Genomic DNA, 11,917 nt, shown 5'->3' on the forward strand with positions numbered 1-11,917 from the left:
AAGGCTATATGAAATTATTCTATTTTAATTGATAAACTGAGGTTAAGAAGAAAAAAATATTTCCTACATTTTTATTAGTAAAAGTGATTTTAAAAGAAAATAAAAATTAAAATAGGGTTTTTTTTTTTAAAAAAAAGTGATGATTTTATTAAAAACAAGATGTGTTTTAAAAGAAAAAAAATAGTATACTTATTCAAAAAGGGACATTTTTGACCCATTTAGTAACAATAGGAGGATTTCTGGACTAACCTAACAAAGAAAAGAGCATTTTTGGACCCCCATTACCTCAATATTGATGGCATGGGCAAAGGAATAGATTCCCCCTTGTACATCTCCCGAAAAGTCAGTTACACGCTTAAACTATTATGACGATCTATTACACACATTTACTATTTAAAAGTGAATTTGTTTACCTCTGAGACATGTAACACCACTCTCACAATATGTGGTGTATTACACTCGTTGTCACATCACTGCCATGTCAACGCCATGTTAGAAATTAAAAAAATTTACATCTTTTTTTATTTTTAGTTAACTTTTCTTTTGTTAACTATATTTTACACTAATTAATCTCCAATTAATTATTAAAAATATCTAATAATTATATGTTCTTCATAGCAAAATTACAATAAGATGAAATTTTTTAACAATGGCTGCCAAGAACACTAAGGGCCTGTTTGGAAGGACACTCTGATAATTGGATTTGGTGTAATTACACTGTCTTGTCCTGTTTGGAAGGACATGTAATTACTTAGTCAGCAGGTAATTGGTGTAATTGGCAGGGGGTAATACACTCTATAATTCACAGGCAGAAGCTGTGAATTGCTGGTAATTACACGGTGTAATTACCACCTGATTACTTTTTAATTTCTTTTTTTTTTATTTCTATTTTAATTTTTTTGTTTTAATTTTTTTTACTTCTATTATTTTAAGTTCTTTTTTTTAATTTTATTATTCTAAAAATTTGTAAAAGTTTATTTTATATTTTATATTTTATATTTTATATTATTATATTTCATTTTCTTCTTATTCTCAACCTTACTTTACATGATTTTATGTAATTTTTTCATATTATCTATTTCTTTATGCCATGCTTATTTTCTCATTAGCATAATTTTATTATATTCTAATTTTTAAATTAAAATAGAATTTATTGTTAAGTAAGTTATAGACTTACGTTTTCTTTATTAAGAAAAACTAAAACTAAATCATATTTATTGCTATGTTGAAATTTGTTATAAGAGTATTATGTTAAAATTTTTGTTTTGAATTTATAACTTATGTTATATTTTCAGTTTCATTTGTTTTAGTAATATTGAATCTACATTGCACGTCATTTTTTAATTAGAGTTGATAAATTATATTTTTGTCAAACATTTAATAATTTATGACATTTTATTTATATATTATTCTTTTTATCAAACATGCATTTCACGATGTTCGTAGAAACTTCATACTTTTAGTTGTTACGATCAATTCAATTGAAATATATTAATTTGAAAAAATATAAATCAATTATTTTTTCATAATATTAGTTACAGAAAATATGCTTATTAATTAATATATTTTCAGAAAAGAATATATATCTTAAATATTTAATTTAATGTCATTTATAAAGTTTCTTATTTGTCTAGTATAAATTTTAAATAATTAATTTTTATTTTAAAAATTTATTATAATTTTATGATTGCAATTGTGCATCCAAACAGAACATGTGTAATTACACTGTGCATCCAAACATGACATGTGTAATTACAATGTAATTACACTGTGGCAACCAAACAGGTCAGTGTAATTACTAGGCTGGTAATTACTATCCTAGTAATTACACCAATTCCAATTACCAGGTGACTTTCCAAACAGACCCTAATGGAAACATGAAGATGATTTATGGAGTGGAAGATTCTCCCGTTCTCTCAAAAAAGCCTGTCATAGCTGCAACGGCTAAGAAACCCCCAAATTTTTATCCCGCCGATGACATTAAAATATCTTTTGTTAACAAACACAAATCAAAATCCATAATACTTAGATTGATGATAAGTAATTTGCTAAGCAAGTTGAGAATAAGTCGAAGAAGGAAGAAGGAAGAAGGAGAGATTTTTGCTTAAAAGAAAGAGGAGAAAAATGTGTTTTCTCAAGAGGATGGGGTTGAAGAAGAAGAAGAAGAAGAAAAGGCGGGTGGGTTGTGAAGAAGAAGAGATGTGGAGAATGGGGTGGGGTGTAATTGAATTTTGATTTTTTTTTTCTACTTTAATAAATCTGACGCGCCTATTTTTAATTTTTTTAAAATTATTTTGCCACATCAGTTTTAGGGATAAATAAATTCACTTTTAAGTAGTAAAAGTGTGTAATAGGTCGTCATAATAGTTTAAGCGTGTAACTGACTTTTCGGAACAAGTTCAAGAGGGAATATATGTCTTTTCCTTTTTTTATCAACTACGAAAGAAAGGCTTTTTGTTCACTTCATATAGTTTAAAGGCATTTTTTAAAATCATTTTCCATTTTATTTATATGCCGACTTAAATATACCACATGCTAGGAATCCTTTGGAAAACCGAAGAGTTTTTCAGATTTATTTTTTTTTAACGAAAAAAAGTCAATTTTTTTTTAACTACGTGAAATTGAATAAAAAAGAATCCATTAATAGTTTGATAAAAAAAATCTTTGCTATCAATATTTTAATCCATAAATATTCTTTAGTTATTTTGTGTCAAAAATACCTTATTCATATATTATATTTTTTCTTTTTAACCTCATTTTTTTTCTAAAAAAAATTATTGTAACACATTTTTAACCTATATAAGATCATATTAGTCTATTATTAATTTTTATTTGAATAAATTTCAAAAAAAATCTAATGAAATACCAAATATTTTCACTTTTTAATATTTTTTGAGTTGAAGAAGGGTAAACATTTGTTATTATTATTATCCTTGCTTTTAGAATTAAGTTACAATAATCATAATGTCATAAACAAAAATTTATTACATTGTTTCAATTTTAATTGATTAAGAAGAAGAAAAATATTTTTCACTTTTATACTAGTTAATCGGATTTTTAAAAGAAAATAATTTGCAAAAATATTATTTTATTTAGAAAATAATGTGTTTAAAAAGAAAAGAAAAAATATGTTTATTAGGAAAAAAGTGTTTTTCCTAATAAACACCTTTTTGACCCAAAAGTGATGGGCATTTTTGGATCGAAATATTAACGAATGATATTTTTCCTATAGTTTAAAACTATTTTTGGCCTTTTTTTTTACAAATTATAAATAATATACTACAAGAAAAAAGGTACTTCCCAACAATATTTTTTGTTGCCATATATTAAATGTTGTTGCCAAAAGTACTTTTGGCAACAAAACAAAAGTTGTTGCATGTTGTTGCAATAAATGCTGATGCGAAAAGTTTTTGCAACAACAAAATATATTGTTGCAAGAAATGACTTATCGCAACCAAAAAACTTGTTGCCTTACATTCTTATAGTTGTGCCTTTTTAAATTTTCGCAACAAAATCCGTTGTTGCCACAAATTGAACTTTTTACCAACAATATTAATTGTTGCAAAAAATTAGCAAATGGTTAGTTGTTATTCTATTAGAAAGGCTTTTAAGCAACGATAATTTTTGTCGCAATAAAAAAATATATTTCTATACACCTTTAGCAACAATTTTTAAGTAGTTGTTATATACCCAATACTAGGGGTGTGCATTCGGTTTTTTGGTTTGGTTTTACACTATTCGGTTTGGATTTTCGGTTTTTGGTTTTGTAAAAGTGTAACCCAATCCGATCCAAAATAAATTTGGTTTGGTTTGGTTTTCCTCTATTCGGTTTGGCTTTCTTCAATTTGGTTATTCAGTTATGTCAATAATTAATAACATATATAGCCAAAGTAATAATATTTAATCCCTTAAATATACTTTCTAATATAAATCATAAGTAAAACTTAAAACACAACACTTATAAGTATACCTATTATAGATGTAGTTCAAACATAAAAGGGAGAAGACACAAGTACCCCCTAGACTATGACCGAAATCACAGAAACACATCTTATAGATGTAATTCAAACATAAAAGGGAGAAGACACAAGTACCCCCTAGACTATGACCGAAATTACAGAGACACACCTTAACTAAATTAAGGTCCTATTACCCCCCCTTGAACTCATTTTTTTTGTAATTTTGTACACCTTTTGACTTATGTGGCACACCACGCGACTCCACGCAGTATATATATATATATATAATTCGGTTTTTTTTTATTTTTATCTTTTAAAATCCGAAACCAAACCAAAAAACCAAACAAAGTAATTTATTAATCCAAAACCAATCCGAAAAACCAAAAAACCAATCCAAATAAAAATTCGATTTGATTTGGTTTGGTTATTCGGTTTAATCCGAATAGTGCACATCCCTACCCAATACACATTTCTTCTTTAAAATTTAAATAAATATTGAAATTAAAAATTATATAAATTTGCAAAGGTCAATACATAAGATTGATGGCCTAGATATTTACACCTTCCTAAAAAAACTAAATACTTGTGCAAATCTTTACTAATTGTTAGTATCTATCTCTATATATATATATAGACAAGTTATTGTATTCTAATCCTACACGCAATTTTCAAAAACTCTTCTTCCAATAGTACTTAGCTTGTACGACACTTTTGTTGAATTATGCATTTTCATCCTGCAAATAAAAGATAAATATAATTATATTTTGATAAAGTAAATTATCACAAATACAAATTTTAAAAGTAGAGAGAATCAAAATAATATCTTGATATTTGTTATAACTTATAAGCTTCGTGCGCCAAAAAATAACCACTTCTTCCTAGGCCGCACTGAATCTAATAAAAGAAAATATAAGTAAAAGCCTCAGTATAGTTACTTACCTCATCAAATACAATAAGAGAGCATGCACTATCATAGACAACCTTCAGTGCTAGTAAAAATTCTTTTGTTGCACTATATATGCCACTTTCACCTTTGACTGGTTCAACAAATACAATAGCTATTTTACCACTCTGAATTACTTATTTTGCTACTTGAACATTTCCATACTCCAGGAAAATAACTCCTGGCATAGTGGCATGCATTACAGGTTCTAACGGTAACCTGTATTGTTCTTTGCTTGTCAAAGCAACAACATATCCACGGTCCTTCCATGAAAGCAATTGGAAAAATTAATTAAGTTGATATATCAAGTTATAGACATAGAAGAACAAACACGTTAAGGAACGCTTTACTTAATAAGACTAGAGGTGAAGTCAGAAATTTAAGTTTATGAATTCTGCTTTCTAACAAGTGTATCTTACACAAGGTTTTGATAAATAAAATTCATATATAGTGAATTTCGCAACACAAATATAAGGTTTTGACAAAAGCTATTGGGTTCTGCCAAATACACAACTTTTTCTCTAGCTCCGGCTCTAAATTAAGACACCTCTCGCCAGCAAAATTTCATAAATGAAGAAACTTACACAGCTAGCCAGTTCTAATTATCACATTATACCATTCAGTGTCACAAAATGAATCACAATAAGATATTGTTATATCTTTTCAATCCAGAACCATATATACTTTGACTTTATTCAAGAATTTACATTCTAATAAGAACTAGAAAAACCTGAACATAATAGAATTGAGTAGTATCTCATGTCCTCATTCTCACTACTTAAGAAGCCTAAACAATAAGCACTCAAGGGTGTGTCTTAGTGGTCAATGAAGTTGATTAAGCATCATGAGGTCTCAATTTTTATTTTTATTTTTACTAGGAAAATTTTATTCAATAGATACTTTCTAACCCAAAGGAGTTCTTTGAGCTTAACAATTAACATGGTCGCATTGTTTCACTATAGCTAACACAATACGATAAGCTAAAGTTAGATAGTAATAAAGCAACATTAAGAATTCTCCTTGTAAATAGAATAGTTTACAAGGAGCATTGAGCAGTAAAACTAACTACACTACATGTGTAGCTGCAGAGCTACTTTCTTGAACATTTAAGATAACTCAAGACATATGCCAACGCTTCTGGGCAAGATTCTCAAAAATCTTATGAACATCAGCAGATGTAACTGGCTTTGATGGATCAAAGGATGCCAGGTAGGTACCAATCTCCTCTTTTAAGGTCAGCGATACCAGTCAAAGTCTCCATTTTCTCGACATGGCCCAAATTATTAAGCAACTCAATGCTCTGTTCTTGCTCATGTTCAACTCTCCTTTGCTTTGCCATTTTCTCATATTCGGCAATGGTATCCTTTTTATCAAGTAAGAAGGCAAGACCTTTCTATTTGTAGAATTCTGTGCAATGTGGACACCTACAGAGGTCTTCTCTCCAGTTTTTGGAGAGGAACATCAACTTGCTTTTCTCAAGGCTAATTGGAGCTTCTAACAAATTCAGTCCAACAACACATTTGGTACTAGGACCAGCAATTGTGTTACACTGATTAAGGAGTGTGTTTGTTGTGGCATTTTCTCCAAGAAGAACAGCCTTTCCGTTGCAGTCTTCTTTAGGATTATTATCGGTTATAGGAGTCTCAACTGAGGAACTTTCATTGTTAAGTTCCTTAGAAGATCCCACAGTCAATGGTGCATCTTCAACCACCTCCTTGTCCCTTAGGAATTCGTAGTAGTCTGCTGCTGGACTGGTGCAAAGATAGAATCAGGATATAGCTTTAAAAAAGAACAAACAGTTGCGCACCCTTGGCAGATAAAATCCTCAAATTGAGGCTCCCCTTTGTCATCCCTTGGAACCATATCAGAGGACTCAAGACCAAGATGCTCCTCATGAAACCAGTCCTCACAGATGCAGCATTGGAGATTCTCCAATTGGTCTTCAACATCAGGATCAGGATATGGCCAGCCACATGTGCAGTATGAACCTTTGAAATTGTGATTATATGTATTCTTCGTGTTTTCAACATCTTTGCTAGCATCAAGCTTGCAGAAGAACTCCCTGAACTTTGAATTTCCATAGTCACACCTGAAGTTTCTCTTCGTCCAAAGTTCCAAAATCTCATGAGCATCATGGCAAGAGAGGCTACAAGATGTGCATACTCCAACATTCCCATCTGGTGTGCATGTCAAACAAGAAAAAATAGCATGTCTCTTCATATAACCTTTACTATAGGTGCACTCCTTGCCTTCATCACCACCTAAGACCAAATCTTCCTCCAGTTCGTGCTCTTCGAGATCTTGGAGAAACTCTCCAATTGAAATAGTATTCTCAGCATCCTCTTCAAATGCATCAGCCATTTTAAACCCAAAAATGAGCTATCAAACCAAATTAAACCCTAAAAAAATAGGAAAACCTGGGAACACGAAACCCTAAATTGGAGAAAGAAGAAAGGTATCTACACGCAACGATCAGCTGATTCGATGAAGTTTACTGTCATTATCCATTTCAAGTTTAAATACCAACAGAGACAAAAACACTAAGCGGTTTCTTTTCATATTTTCTATCCTTGGTGGCTAGAGTTATCCTGTACAAACAGTTTGCGGCACATGAGCTCACACCCACTCTCCTTCCCTAATATAGTTGAGTTTCGGATAAAAACCCGGCAAACCTTCATTATCGTACCTTATTGTGACCTTTTTCCCTCACTCTATGGCATACTTAATATAGTTCGTGAATTCTCTCAACAAATTAGCTATGATTGCAAAGCATCCTTAGTTCAAATCTTGGTCAGAGTCATCTATTTTTCTTATGCCAACTCCTTCAAGCACATCATAAATCATAATTAGACTGCTCTTTATTTGAAAAGAGTTATTGGGTTAAATGAGTGCCTCATGAAAGCTAGACATTTTCTCTTTTGGTAATTTTAACAAACAGTTAATGTACCTTGAGATCAATTGTCCGACCCACTCTTTCATAACATTTCAGTCTTTTTGGTCTCCATTAATGATGACCTGCAACTTCCCCAACTCTCTTGAGTCACCAAGCACTAGTTTCTCTATGACCCTCTAAGGTATGCGTTTAGAATGCCCATTTTTATTTTAATTCATGCTGCTTTCCTCGAAGGATTCACAAACTAATACGAATGTTTGAGAATAAAATATAATCTTAATTGCCTACAACAACAATAACAACATACTCAATATAAGCTCACAAAGCGGAGTTTGGGAGGATAGAATGTAGACATACCTTACCTCTACTTTAGAGGTAGAGAAGTTGATTCCGGTAGATCCACTACTCAAGGAATAAAAGATACTTACTAATAGAACAAAACTAGCTTACCCATAAATCAGTATGGATTTTCAGATTGCCAGAGAATTTTGGTAAAGCTTATAAGCCAATTTAACTTGTCAATGGAAAACAAACATTTCCGATTGATATTTGACGAAAAAGTTGAAATGGATATAATTGACTTCACCAAATATAATCATAAATCTAATGTAGCTAGCTCCCAAACAAGATACAATCATCCGATCAACTCTTCCTCAAAATAAACCCCAATATTCAAGTCATTACTATCTAGGATGTCAATTTTAAAATTAGGAAAAAAGCTCAATGTAGTCAGAAACCACAAAAAAATTTGCAATACTGATCCATTTATCACTAATAGAATTTACAATTATTCAAAAGAAAAAAGAAGACTTGAACAAACACAAACATATGTACGCATAAACAAAAGACTTCTTAATCAGTCAGTTAATAACCCCAATTAGGAATATTCAAGAAAACACAATATAGCTTTACACACTATTGATCCAACTAACACTTTAACTCAAGATAGTAAGATGGAAATTTGACAAACACCCAGCAAAGACTTAACCAACAATGCTCAGATAAACAAAAAAGACTCAAAGTTTAACATAATTAACCAAAATTTAACATAACCATAATTGAATGCGAAGGAAAATTATCAAAAGTGCAGAAAGAGGTTCAAAACAATTGTATATTGGTCTCACTATGTAAATTTAAGCTGTAATGGTTCATACCCAAGAAGACGATAATCAAAGAAACTAAAATCATAAGATAATCATAGGCAAAAATTCACCAAACTTTATGAAAAGTGACTAAATAAGTAAATAGAAAACATACCAGATACTACCCATAACCTAGCTTTCTTTGAAGAACCTAGCTTTCATTTCAGGAAAAACTAAACCGGCCGCTAAAATTTGGGGAACTTCCCTGAGTTATTTTGGTGAAAATTAGAAGACTGCGCTCTGTTTTGGCGGTAAATTGAAAAAGAAAATTAAACCAGAGCACAACCTGTATAAGTTATCGCAAAGTTAAGTACATTACCAATAAAAAAAAAAAATTGTTGCCAAATATTCTACAGGATAGCAATAAATTAATTAAATTGTTGCAATTTATTTAAATTAGGCAACAGTATTATGGTTGTTGCAAAAATATTGTTGCAATTTTCTTATATTTGAGATTTATTATATTAAAAATAGAATATAACAACAATATCAAAATATATGGCAACAATTAAAATATTGTGGTTAAAAATTACAAGAAATATCAACAATCAAATCAAGTTGTTGCAATTTATTGATATAAGGCAATAACAATATAGTTATTGCTAAAAAGTTGTTGCTAAATTCATACTTTCTTGTAGTCAGTAAGAATTTGTTTTTTTTTTTACGAATTTGATATCGATAAATCTCCTCTCTTTTTTTTTCATTTAATTTATTTCTTGTTGTTTTCTAATTTAATTAAAAAAGATTTCCTTGATAAATCTAATTTCATTTACTGTTTTGTTCTTTTTTATTTGTTTGTTTATATACAATAAAAAATACATAGCAAATATTCATTCACTTAAAGTATAACTTGTACAACCAAACCTCTCCATAATGGCAGGTTTATGTGTAAGTTTTATAGATGTTACGATGAGGTGGTGTTATATATGTATGTAGGCTTTGATGTTTAAATCTGATTTAGCTGTTATAAATAAAAGTATGTAAAATTAGAAGAGCATGAATGTAAAATAAAATATCAATAGCCTTTTGTCGTGAAGTTATGATTATAATTGATGGATACCATTTAGATACAATGTTTTTCAGTTTTTATATTTGTACTTGAAATTTACTATATGCATGAAATTAAGTAATTATTATTAATATTTTATTTAGACATAATATATTTCTTACAAAATATTATTAGACAATATTTGAGTATGAATATTATATGGGAGTAATTTTACAAAAAAAAAAGTGTATTGTTATGATGAATGTTGCTGTTATAGATAGAATGTTGTTATAGAGAAGTTAAATATAATAGGAATAAACAATTTTGGAGAAATCGGATCGTTATAATGAAATGTCGTTATAACCAATAATTGATATTACAAGATTTGACGGTATCTTTCTTTTTCTCCTTTCTAAGATTATTTCTTTCTTTCTTTTCATTTTCTCATAATCTAATTCTACGCATCTTTTGCCTTTTGTTTTGTTTTTAATCTTATCTTTGTCCTCTTCTTTTCTATATCAATGTAAGATTATTTCTTTCTTTATTTTCATTTTCTCATAATCAAATTCTACGCATCTTTTGCCTTTTGTTTTGTTTTTAATCTTATCTTTGTCCTCTTTTTTTCTATATCAATGTAAATAACTGATATAGGTGTTTGGATTAGCTTTTAAAAGTAGCCAATAAGATGAAACTCATATGTTGGTCATACTTTTGATTTTTAGATTATTTTTCTATTATTTTGACCTTAAAGTAAGTTCTTAAAAATACTTTTTGTCTTATCCAAACACCTCCTTATAAAAAAGAGTTTAAAATTCAAAAACTAGTTAATTATAGTATATCTTTATTCTTTTCAATATCAATAATAAAAAATAACTTGGCTTAGCATATAGTATACTAAATCAGTAATAGTGAAAGTATATTGTTGCAGTATACCTTGATGCCCACATGATATATATTGTATACAAACAGGGAATCATAGAAGATTGGCTCATTCCTTCAAAAAATACTATTCAATCATATATGATACACATATGGTATATATCATACATTAACATTGTATCATAGAGGACTGGTTCACTTCTTCAATATATATATATACCTCAGTCATCTATAATACTTGCATGATATAAATCATAAAGTGATCGAATTTCATGGATTACTGACTCACATATTTCATATATCAATAAAATATCATAGAAGTTTGGCTCATTATTATTTTATTTTTTTAAAAAGCTTAATCACCTATGATATGCATATGGTATATTTCATATACTGACAAGGTATCATAGATATTGGTTGATTGATTAAAAATAAAGAAAAACACTCATGAGACGTATGATACCCGCGTGATATATATTAAATACTAGTAGTATGAAGGAATTATTCATCGCTTAGAAAAATCATCGATCATTTATGATACCAACATGTTATATAACATAAAAATAATATATCATAAAGAACCGATTCATTTTTAAAAGAAACTCACAAATTCTTTATGATATCCATATAGTATATATAATATAATTATATTGCCAACATATCATAAATGAGAAGTTCATTTCTTTAAAAGAAAAGAATAAACTATATGAAAATATGACAAATAGAATTTACACTTAATTTTTATATTATATTATCAAGTTAAATTTTGTAAAAATAACTACATAATATATAGAGTCATATTTTAGATATAAATTTTATTTATTTTCAAAAGAGAAAAAAAGACATATAGTAGCATTTTTTTTATTATTTATTGTTGTGGTTTGGTTATTTAGTTTTTTTTTTAAAAAATTATTAGTGTAAAAATTGTTAGTTATTATATTTGTTTTATATATAAAAAAAACAAAACAAAACAAAAAAGAAGGGAAATACAAAAATAAATAAATTGTGACATCACTTCACTTAGAATTGTTGACAACTTCGGTCAGAAAGAGGATGGGGAAATTCAGGTAATGTACTTGTATCTTATGGGTAACTTTAGTAATTTATAGATAT

The 11,917-nt window shown here is 28.8% G+C and overlaps 1 pseudogene; it reads right to left on the reverse strand.

The window, feature by feature from the left end:
* Nucleotides 1-6,005: 6,005 nt before the first annotated feature.
* LOC125838344 (uncharacterized) lies at nt 6,006-7,301 on the reverse strand (annotated as a pseudogene).
* Nucleotides 7,302-11,917: the final 4,616 nt, after the last annotated feature.

Source organism: Solanum verrucosum, unplaced genomic scaffold (genome assembly GCF_900185275.1).
Source record: "Solanum verrucosum unplaced genomic scaffold, falcon-dt-bn FXZP01000150.1, whole genome shotgun sequence".
In the NCBI taxonomy this organism is placed as follows: Eukaryota; Viridiplantae; Streptophyta; class Magnoliopsida; order Solanales; family Solanaceae; genus Solanum; species Solanum verrucosum.